The sequence below is a fragment of the Psammomys obesus genome, unplaced genomic scaffold, assembly GCF_907164565.1.
Source record: "Psammomys obesus unplaced genomic scaffold, mPsaObe1.curated_primary_1811, whole genome shotgun sequence".
Lineage (NCBI taxonomy): Eukaryota > Metazoa > Chordata > Mammalia > Rodentia > Muridae > Psammomys > Psammomys obesus.
Genome location: NW_026590859.1, coordinates 9,926,433 through 9,937,181, shown reverse-complemented (window position 1 = coordinate 9,937,181; position 10,749 = coordinate 9,926,433). Strand labels below are relative to the sequence as shown.

General features: G+C 42.1%; 1 pseudogene; it reads left to right on the top strand.

Annotated features, from left to right (window-relative positions):
* The first annotated feature begins 9,680 nt into the window (after positions 1-9,680).
* Positions 9,681-9,838, top strand: LOC129678476 (U2 spliceosomal RNA; annotated as a pseudogene).
* The last annotated feature ends 911 nt before the right edge of the window (positions 9,839-10,749 follow it).

Below are 10,749 nucleotides of genomic sequence, written 5' to 3'. Positions count from 1 at the left end.
CAAGGAAACTGAGGTGTGTGCCTTGGCAAGTCCATCAGCTGAGTGGCCTCGGGTGTCAATGTGAATCTGTTTTCTCATCACTTATATGGGTCACGCATATGACATCACTAACATGACTTACTGTCCTACTGAGCTCTCGGGTGAGAGAATGAGATCTCAGGCAGCATTTAACGTGCATGTGCTATTTGTGCCCCTGCTGTATCGCATATGTATCATTCCTCTTCAGACGTCTCCCCAGGGAGAAGATGTTATAAGATTGATTCTACAATTGATGCTCTCCTGTGTGTGTTGCATGAACATACACGTGCATATGCTCTCACCCATGTACATATGTATGAAAACGGAGGTCAGCTGATTACCTTGTTCTTTCACATGACTTTTTAAGATAGAGGTCCTCACTGAGCTGGGAGTTTGCCATTTTAGCTAGGCCATCTGAGCAGCAAGCCTCCAGCACCAACTGTGTCATCTATCCCCATTATTGCAGGTACAGGCATGCATGGACATGCCTGGCTTTTCTGTAGGTGCTGGGAATCCAAATTCAGGTCCTCGGGCTTGCACAGCGACAACTTGACCAATAACCATCTCTCTAGAGCCACATTTATTTTTCTTTTTTGGGCTAGGGAAGCATTGTTAGCTTTAAATTTATTGTTGAACTTCAAAGTTCCTCCAAAAGATGTATCAATTAGAGGATAAATTGTTTTTTTCTAATCTTTTTATTAACTTTTTAAATTATTTATTACAATTTATTCACTTTGTATCCAGGTGTAGTCCCCTCCCAACCCCACCCTTCCTCCCTCTTCTCCCAAGCCCCTCCCCAGTCCACTGATAGGAGAGGTCCTCCTCCCCTTCTATTTGTCCCTAGACTATCAGATCTCATCAGGACTAGCTGCATTGTCTTCCTCTGTGGCCTGGTAAGGCTGTTCCCCCCTGTCCCTCAGGAAGAGGTGATGAGAGAGCCAGCCACTGAGTTCAGGTCAGAGACAGCCCCTGTTCCCCTTACTAGGGAACCCACTTGAAGACTAAGTTGCCATGAGCTACATCTGTACAGAGGTTCTACATTATCTCCACGAATGGTCCTTGGTTGGAGTTTCAGTCTCAGAAAAGACTCCTGGGCCCAGATATTTTGGTTCTGTTGCTCTCCTTGTGGAGCTCCTGTCCTCTCCAGGTCTTTTCTAATCTTATGAAAGAAGGGGGAGATAGAAAGACCTGGAGGGGACAGGAGCTCCGTAAGGAGAGCAACAGAACTAAAAATTCTGGGCCCAGGGGTCTTTTCTGAGACTGATACTCCAACCAAAGATCATGCATTGAGATAAGCTAGAACCCCTGCACAGATGTAGCCCATAGTAGTTCAGTATTCAAGTGGGTTACATAGTAATGGGAACAGGGACTATCTCTGACATGAACTCAGAGCTAGCTCTTTGATCACCTCCCCCTGAGGGAGGAGCAGCCCTACCAGGCCACAGAAGAAGACAATGTTGCTAGTCCGGATGAGACCTGATAGGCTAGGGTCAGATGGAATGAGAGGAGGACCTCCCCTATCAGTGGACTTGGAGAGGGGCATGGGAGGAGATGAGGGAGGGTGGGTGGGATTGGGAGGGAATGCAGGAAGGGGCTACAGCTTGGATACAAAGTACATAAACTGTAATAAAAAATAATGAGTGACTTAAAAAAAAAAGAAAAAAAAAAGATTCCTTGCACTCTGCCCAAAGTTTAGCTATGAGTCTCAGTATCAAGGAGGACCCTGGATAAGATGCTCAATCCTCATTCAGGAAGGCAAATGGGATAGATATCAGAAGATGGAGAAAACAGGGAACAGGACAGGAGCCTACCACAGAGGGCCTCGGAAAGACTCTACCCAGCAGGGTATCGAAGTGGATAAACTTTTAAGAAAGACTCTTTCAGCTTATGGAAGAGTATTGAAGGTTGAGCACAGAGCCAGTAGCGTGTAAGTACCTTTGATGACATGTTTTGCTGGGGAAGTTATTACTATTCAATTTTTATACATTTCAAAAACAAGAATCTCTTATGTCATTAAATGGGGAAGTAGCATGCATTTCAGGGATGAAATAGGAAGTTTAGGAGACTTTTAGACTCTACTTGCAGCCATTTGCCTGTGTCCAGTGCATGCCAGTCTACACCCTGTCTTGGGATTTTAAGACCTTGTCTCAAAAAAGAAGCAACTGATTAGATCTGTGGTGCTTCAGCCCATAGCCTTGGCCCAGCCACCCTCTGGAGGAAGATCTGTAGACAGCCTTTAATTGCCTACTGGCTATGCAGACTATATGACCCAGAACTTACATTCCATCTCTGGAAAGTGGCTTGTACTGACAGATAAGATTCTAGGTTGGGCCTTGTCACAGTTGGGGTTCTTCTATGAAAGCCCAACTATGTACAGTGAGTTCCTCCTCCTCAGGTAGGGGGTGTGGCTGCATCCAATACTCAATTGGTTGAAAGAGATTAGAATGGAAAATGCTGAGGGCTCACCCTGATGTCCAACTTCTACAAGGGCGCTTGTAGCCACCACATGTGTCACATGAAGTCAGGCCTCCGTCTCCCACTGAGGCACTGCAGACACTGTCTGCCTGCACAATCCATCTCCAGGGCATGTGCTTGAGACACGGGGCAGAGGGTAATGTGAAACATAAAAAACACAGCTGAGACAAAGAGTTGCAATTGCAAATGGCCCTTAACCAACACCAGGCCTCATCTGCTGGTGGTGTTTGAAGTCTGCAGACAGAGGCCTGTGCCAGTCCCCTCTAATTCCTCACACTGGAGCTCATCAGAGGTGGAATGCAGAAAGACTGAGCCTCCCGCAGGGGGATGCCGTCAGGAGCCAAAACTAGGTCTGTGGGATGGGCGGGCAGTGGGTACCTTGAGTGACACAGCTGTCTTGGAACCTGCAGTTCATGAGGTGACCAGTAGTGGTGTCCAGTCTGGGAGTCTAGTCCTGTTTGTCTAGTAGAGGAAGGGCAGGGGGGTGCTACGAAGTGGGGTGGCATGGGAGTACTATCTTGAGGAAAATAGCAGCAGAGCCACTGCGATGAGTCTCAGCGACTTCATCCCAGCCTGGGACCTCAGAAGGGAAGGGAAGCTATTCAGATTAGCAAAGAGAACTAGGTTAGGCTGGTACAGAGCAGTTTATTCTCCTACTCCTATGAGTATCTGATTCATTAACTGGAAGAGGCACTGTCTTGGAAAAGGGTCATTTAGTCTGGACTGCCTGGTGCATGACCTGAGGTCATAGGTACTTAGCATTCCAGATTGGCTCAGTCTCCAACAGGACAAATCTGCCAAACTACGACTCAATCTCTTGTGTCTAAAGGTTCTGGAACCTATCCTACCCCATTCATTTTTAAAGAACTTTCTGTCTTAGTTTAGCCATAATATATTCATGTTTTTTTTTCTTGTTATGTCAATTACAGACTTTGTAAGGGATCCTTCTATGCTTCATGTCAGCAAAAACCACTCAGCATATTATCAAGGGTTCTCTAGGGAGACAGAGGTCACAGAAGGCACACGTAATGTAAGTGGCAATGTATTGGATGGCTTGGTACACGATGGTGGCCATTTGCATGCTGGAAAAGCAGAGAAACCCCCAGGAAGGAAGGTCCGTCAACAGTGGGCAATCCAGTGTTGACTGACTGAAGGCTCCTTGGAGAGTCTGTGGTGTTGATCTCACATTAAAAGCCTAAAGCAGCTGGAGTCAGACATCTGTGGCAGGCAGTGGTCGCAGACAATCACGTTCAGGAAGGAGAGGAGTTTGCATACATGTGCTAGTTTCCTCTTTCTCAATTTTTCCTCAGCCAAGACCCTTCGAATATTTGGGGCACTGCCACACCCAGGATGGCTCTTTCAACCTCAGCTCCTGTTGCAAAGGTCAATGCTCTATGGAAAACTCACAGGTCCTATGCATTTCTCAATCTAGTCAACTTGAAAATAAATACCAACTACCCCACTAGGCAAATCAGGGGGAAAAATGTTTGTGGTATTCTTTCCAAACTATGCAGCTTCTATGGAGACATTCTGAATGACCAAAAGAAGTTATGGGAGAGGCCCTTTAACTTTTGCATAATGTTTCATTTATTCAACTAGTACTGAGTACACTGTTTAGGATTTCTGCTCTACTGTAGACCAACAGCTGGTTATACAGGCCCATGGAGTGTGATGTACTCTTCCACAAACACAACTGTGGCTGCTTGTGACCTGTGTTCCAGCCAACCCGTCACCTTCTGAAGAAACATGATGATAATCTAGTCACTTTAAAGAATTCAGCCTACTACATTAGGTAGGAATTTCTGGTTCACATAAGATCACAGTCTTGTTCCTGTCTGTTCCCCTTCACTGAGGACTATGGAAAACTTTAGAAACAATTCAGGGAGCAACCCAGAGAGAACCCTAAGGACAGAATCTAGTGACCCCAGCCTTGGAGGAGCAACAGTATCAGTGTCTCTTACAAACCATTGCTCCCCATGGAGGAATAGGACAGACCTGTGTTTGAGGAAACCTAACCCCAACTCAGGGCAGACAGGGAGTTTTAATCCTCTCCCATTCTCCCTCATCAAAGAGGAATTGTCCAATGCTACCAAAAGGCCTGGAAGCAGTGGCAAGGAGTAGGTCAGGAGCTCAACAGACAATGCGTAGAAAGAGAAGCATGCTCCCATTGGGATCTAGATGTAGTGAGAAATTTTTAATTTTGTTTTGTTTTTTGTTTTTTAAAACACAAATATTATAGGAATACGTTTTTTGTTCTAATCCCAGGTGTGGGGTATGGGGCTGCTTTGCAGCAGCTAACTGTGATTGGCCTCATGTTCCAGCAAAGGCATGATTTTGCCAGCTGAAGAGTTTTTGTGACTGTGTGATGTTAGGAATTCTGGGGATTTCAGAGGCATATAAATGCTAGGGCCCTAGGAGGTGTGTTTTGCTGGTTGGTGGTTAGATGTTATTGGTTGTTGGTCGTGGTTTGTTAAGTAGTTGTGTGTAAAGAAAGAACAAGAAAAAGAAAAAAGGAGGAGGAGGAAAAATCTGATATCCTGATGGTGAAAATCAAAATTGCCCCAAGGAGCCTGACGCCCTTAATCAGCACTAACAGTCTAAAGATAACGGCACCCCCTTGACTCTCTATCCTTTTTTCTTCCATATCTAGTGTTAGGGAGTCAGAGAGGTGGAAAACTGTGAAGAATTGAAGAAAAAAGAACCCACAAAGCTACACCTAGATGCCTTTCACCAAGAAACACCAGCAGACAGAAAAAGAGGATCACAGACCACAGTAGGTGGCCTGACCCAGAAAGGCTCTTTGTCCCTATAAGTCTCAGTGTCCCCTCCTCCAGGAAAGGAACTCAAGATAGGAACACAGAGGTAGGAATCATAGAAGAACGCTTCTTTCTTGCTTTCTGCCTGGCTCACTCATGCTCATGTCCAACTGGCTTCCTTGTGTAGCCTAGGACTGTTTATCGAATGGTACTGCCCATGGTAGACTGAATAGTAAGCCAGCTGCACAGATGGGAATCTTGAGCTGACCAGCACCTGGGTTGGGAAGTGCTCTGTCTCTCTGCTGGACAGCAGATCTGTAATGGGGAGTCAGCCAAAGGTGGACAGCCCAGGAGCCAACTCTCTCCACGTAGCTATGCTCACGATAACAAGCAGCTAGAATAACAGGCCTATACTTCAAGATGGTCCAGATACTCCACCTGCTACAGGAGCTGGGAGAATGTCTTACACTTTCTAAGCAAGGACCAGTGGGAGCCTCCTCTGCTCCATATCCCAGGTGAATGGAGTAGCAAGCAAAGGTTTAGAAATAAATTTGCTACGGAACTATAAACTTCCATAGTATTTGCTGAACATGACTAAGCCTATTAAAATAACATATTTAACAGAATTAATTGCCTAACAACACAGTCAAAATGACCAGAATATAACTGAAAATTATTTATATTGGGAGTTAAAAAAATGATGACTTGAATGGCAAAATATAAGCAAATAATTTTATCCTAGTAAGCGGTAACTGCCAAATTAACACAGCCTACCATCACCTTAAAAAAAAAAAAAGAATCTCAGTTGAGTAACTGTCATTATTGGACTGGCCTGTGAGCAAGCCTATAAAAGATTTTTTTTTTAATTGGTTGGTAACTGATACAGGAAGATTCAGTCTACCATGGGCAGTAACACTCAATAGAGAAACAGTCCTAGGCTACATAAGGAAGCTAGTTGAACATGAGCATGAGTGAGCCAGGCAGAAAGCAAGAAAGAAGCGTTCTTCTATGATTCCTGCCTTTGTGTTCCTATCTTGAGTTCCTTTCCTGTCTTTTTTCAGTGATAAATATTGACCCAGGATGTTAAGCACATATTAAAAAAATCTCTTTTCTTCCTAAGTTGATTTTGGTCAGAGTGTCTCTGACCATTAGAATGAAATTAGAGCATATAACAAAACCACAATGATAGAAACACAAATTTTAAATTATGCCATAACAATGCTTTTATATATCATAGATTCTGTTAGAAAATAACAAGTCAGGAGACACCATGAAAGGAAGTAGAACTTATAGTGGGGTGTGGTAAATGTTCTTAATCCTAGCACTCAGTAGGTAGAGACAAGCAGATCTCTGTGAGTTCAAGGCCACCCTGGTCTATATGGTGAGGTTCAGGGCAGCCTGACTGGAGATCTCAACATTTCCCTCTTAGCATCTGATGCCACTACAAGACAGAGAACCAAAAAGGTCCTTGACTTTACTTCAGCCACGCAACAGGGTGTAATGCAGATCTACAGATTCTAACAACAGCACAATATGCCTCTCCACCCCCCCTCAAAACACCAATCTACCAATAAGCTAAAAGAGAAAAGGTAATAAAAATATCAACAACAACAAGAACAACAAAAGACATTACATGAAACCTGGCATCCATCAAGACAAAAGGTTAGCAAGAATAAAAAGAAATAACTCAATTTGATTAAAACAAAAACTCGCAAGTTGGTATCAGGCTAAATGGTCGAAGACTCAACATGTCCCTCCTGAGACAAAATGCCAAACCTTGCCACATGTACCGAGATCTATCCTGGGAGGTCTAGCCACATTATTGGGATGGAGTATGAAATGTGGTCCCCAATGCTGGTGCTGTTTAAAAAGAAAAAAGGAACCTACAGGAGAATCAGCCTTAGTGGAGAAGTGAATTACTAGGGAGGGGGGCGGACCTTGAGGCTCTCTAGTCTTCCTGTTCACTCCCTCTTTCCTGACAGCAGATCATGTGACCAGCCAGCCTTCTGCTCCTGCCACCAAGTTTCTCTTGCCTGCTGGTGTGTCTTCCCCACCGTGACGGACTAGCCCCCTCTAGAACTGTAAGCCACATCAACCCTTTCTCCCTCAAGATGCTTCTGTCAGTGTAAGTTATCTCAGAAACGAGAAAGCAACTAGGATGTACATCAATATGGCAAATAAATGAAATAGAAGGCAAATGTTTATAAAGGAAAAGGCAAAACAGGCCTTATATTGGCAGAGAAAATGAATTTTGAAAATAAATGATGGTTGAGCCGGTGAGATGGCTCAGTGTGTAAATGCTTTTGGTGTGTTATGCTGGAGACTTGAGTTTGATCCCCGAAATCCAAGCGACGGCGGCAGAAGGAGAACTGGCTCCACATGGTTGTCCTCTGGCTTCCATGATGCCTTGGCACATGCTCACATTGTGCACACGTACATACTGAGGTAATAGATTCTTAAAAAGTAAAACTAAATAAGTACATGATAAATAAAAAGAATAAGTTCGTTCGGCAAACCCAGTAGAAACAGAATCAACTATGAATATCAGGTTTGCTGCTATGTACTGAAGATGAGCCACAGTGACAAAACAGAATCGCTTATACTTTCCCTGAAGAAAATGAGTCGTTTAGGTGTAAACTTGAAAAAAAAAACATAGATAAGATTTATACTCTGAAAATTACAAAATGCTGATGGGAGAAATAAAAGAGTTAACAATGATGACACACCATGTCTCACACTGGGAAAGCCAGTATGTTAAAGGCATCCATGCTGGGGCTGCTTAGTCATGGTGTGTGCACCTGACATGCCCAAGGGCCCTGGGTTCCACCCTCCACATGAGGTAAGAAAAGCCAATTCTCTACCAACTCATTTATAAGATGAAGATAATGTATAGATGAATGTACACACATGTATACAAATGCATAGAACTACCACATGAATGTAATTCTTACCAACATCCCCTCAGATTTTTGAAGTAATAAACACTTTTTAAATAGACAAATTTATTAAGTTTCTATGAGAAACTACAGGCTTCAGAATAACTGAAACAGCCTGCATGACAAAGTGTGAGAAATCAGTTTGTGGTAGTGAGACCCACACAATGGCAATAGCAATTAAGATAGTATGGTATCAAGATGGTCAACAAGATGGCTTTTTGGGTAAAGGCACGTGTGGCCAAACCTGATAACCAGAGTTTGCCTCCAGGATCCACATAGTGGAAGAAGAGAGATAACTCCTACAACTTGTCCTTTGAACTCCGCAGATGCACTTTTACACACGCACTAAATAAAGTATAATAAAAGTTGTTTTAAAAACTGAAATGGCTTTAAAAATGATAGTATAATACTGGCAGAAGAAGAGATATATAGATAAACAGATCACAGAAGAGAAACCAGAGACAGGCCTGCAGAAATGCACCCAGTTGATTGTCGCCTTGAAAGAGCACAAATCTTATAGCAGATGATGTAAGTGGTAAGAACAATAGCCATATTAAAAAAAAAAACAACAACTCAGAATAGATCAGTGGTACACTTTGAAAGTGAAAAACTATAAAACTTTTAAAAATAATCCATTTTCTTGAATACAAAGACTTTGAAACCACTTAACTTACACATATTATTAGATTATCATGACTTTTCATGCAGTAGGCACAAAAGCTTTTATTAAAACTTACAAAGCATTTATTATATGTATCACTCTTTTACATAAAGGTATCTTATTTGTGGATATACAGATATACACAGCTAAGAAAAACTCATATATTTGAGGTTTCTAGTATATTTAATGTCCCCATTTGTACCAAAATCCAATTTTCTAGGTAGATGCAAAGAAGGGACATTAGGTGACATGGTTGAGCAATGGGGAGAAGGACACACGAGAGTTAATATAAAGATAAATCAGTGACTTCCAGGTCATAAAGATTATACTTACCTATGTGCCTTTGACACAGTGAGAATGCAGTGTTGTTCTGTGAGGAAGAGGAACCTTCCCTGATGAAATGAAACTGTCTCTAGCAACAAAGAAAGGAAGAAGCCATGGGAGTATAGTTTGATTTACTCTGTGAGTTAAGATTCAAAAGCAGGGAAGACACTGAATTATCAGTAATTTGTAAGTCATAAAAATTATTACCGTGATGAACTACCATATGTGAATTTTAAGTCACATTATAGTTTGGTTAATATTACTCTAAAAACTGCAGGGTAGAAATGAATTAATGAGCTGAGAACAAGCAAGAAAAGTAGAAAAGAACATGTCTCCAGGACATAACAATGAATATAAATTTATAGTAAGTAGTTACTTTATTACATAAGTAATTGCTTTTATTTTAAAAATAATTTAAGAGTTAACTAGCATGTGTGTTTTTATATAACTCAATAAATAAATGTTCAAGAAATTTTAAGACTTTTTTGTTTGTTTGTTTTTTGTTTTGGTATCGCTTCTCGGCCTTTTGGCTAAGATCAAGTGTTTTTTGTTTTGGGTTGTTTTGTTGTTGTTGTTTTTATTTTTGAGACAGAGTTTCCCTGTGTAGCCCTGGTTGTCCTGGACTCTCTTTGTAGATCAGGATAGCCTTGAACTCACAGAGATCCACCTGCCTCTGCCTCCCCAAGTGCTGGAGTTACAGGAGTGCACCGCTGTGCCCAGCTTGAAGCCTTGTTTTAATTAAATCTATGGATGCTCTACCTGATGGCATGTAGATCTGATACAGCCACTGATACTTCCCCCATTTAACATGGAAACCATGTTAAATCCAGATCAGCACGGGTGGGCATCAGATTATTTCTTTTCCTTAATAATAACAAGAGAAGGTAGTAGCTTTTGTAGATTCATAGAACATTTTTATAAATATGAGATATTCTAGCAATCAAACAAGAAGACAGACAGAAAGGAGGAATGGAGGGATGGATGGAGATAAGGAGGAAGGGAGAGGAAGTATCTGATAGTCTAGGAAGAGAAGAAGCAATTATGTCTTGAGAAAGGCCATTCCCACTGCAATTTTCCCACTCACCAGAAATATCCAAGACAAAGACCCTCATATGCGTTGTACTGCTTTGACTGAAGGAGTCATTGATGGCACCTATTTTATTCTGAATGATTCTTTGGCTTAGTGTCATGTAGATTTAGAGGTGGTGAGTGATGCACTTTTGACAAAGCAAGAAAAAGAAGACACAAAAGGAAATCTCACTTGAAGGTTCCACTAGCAAATATGATGTATTTATTGTGGGGGGATTTATTTCAGGAGGGTGTTCTCATGGGAGGGAGGCTCCACCCAAAACCCATCCTTTGGAGATGGTTATAGTCAGGCTTCGCTATGGGGAGATGAGTGATTCAAGGAAGTTGGGGTGCCAATACATGTGCCCTGTGGACCATATCAACAATATCTGTATTAGGGCTGCTAACATTTTAAGGAGGAATATTGCATTTTAAATGCTTCTTTTTAGTTGTATCACTTCATCTTAAGGAATAGGTAGATTTCCACTAAAACTAAATTTCTTTCTCACCT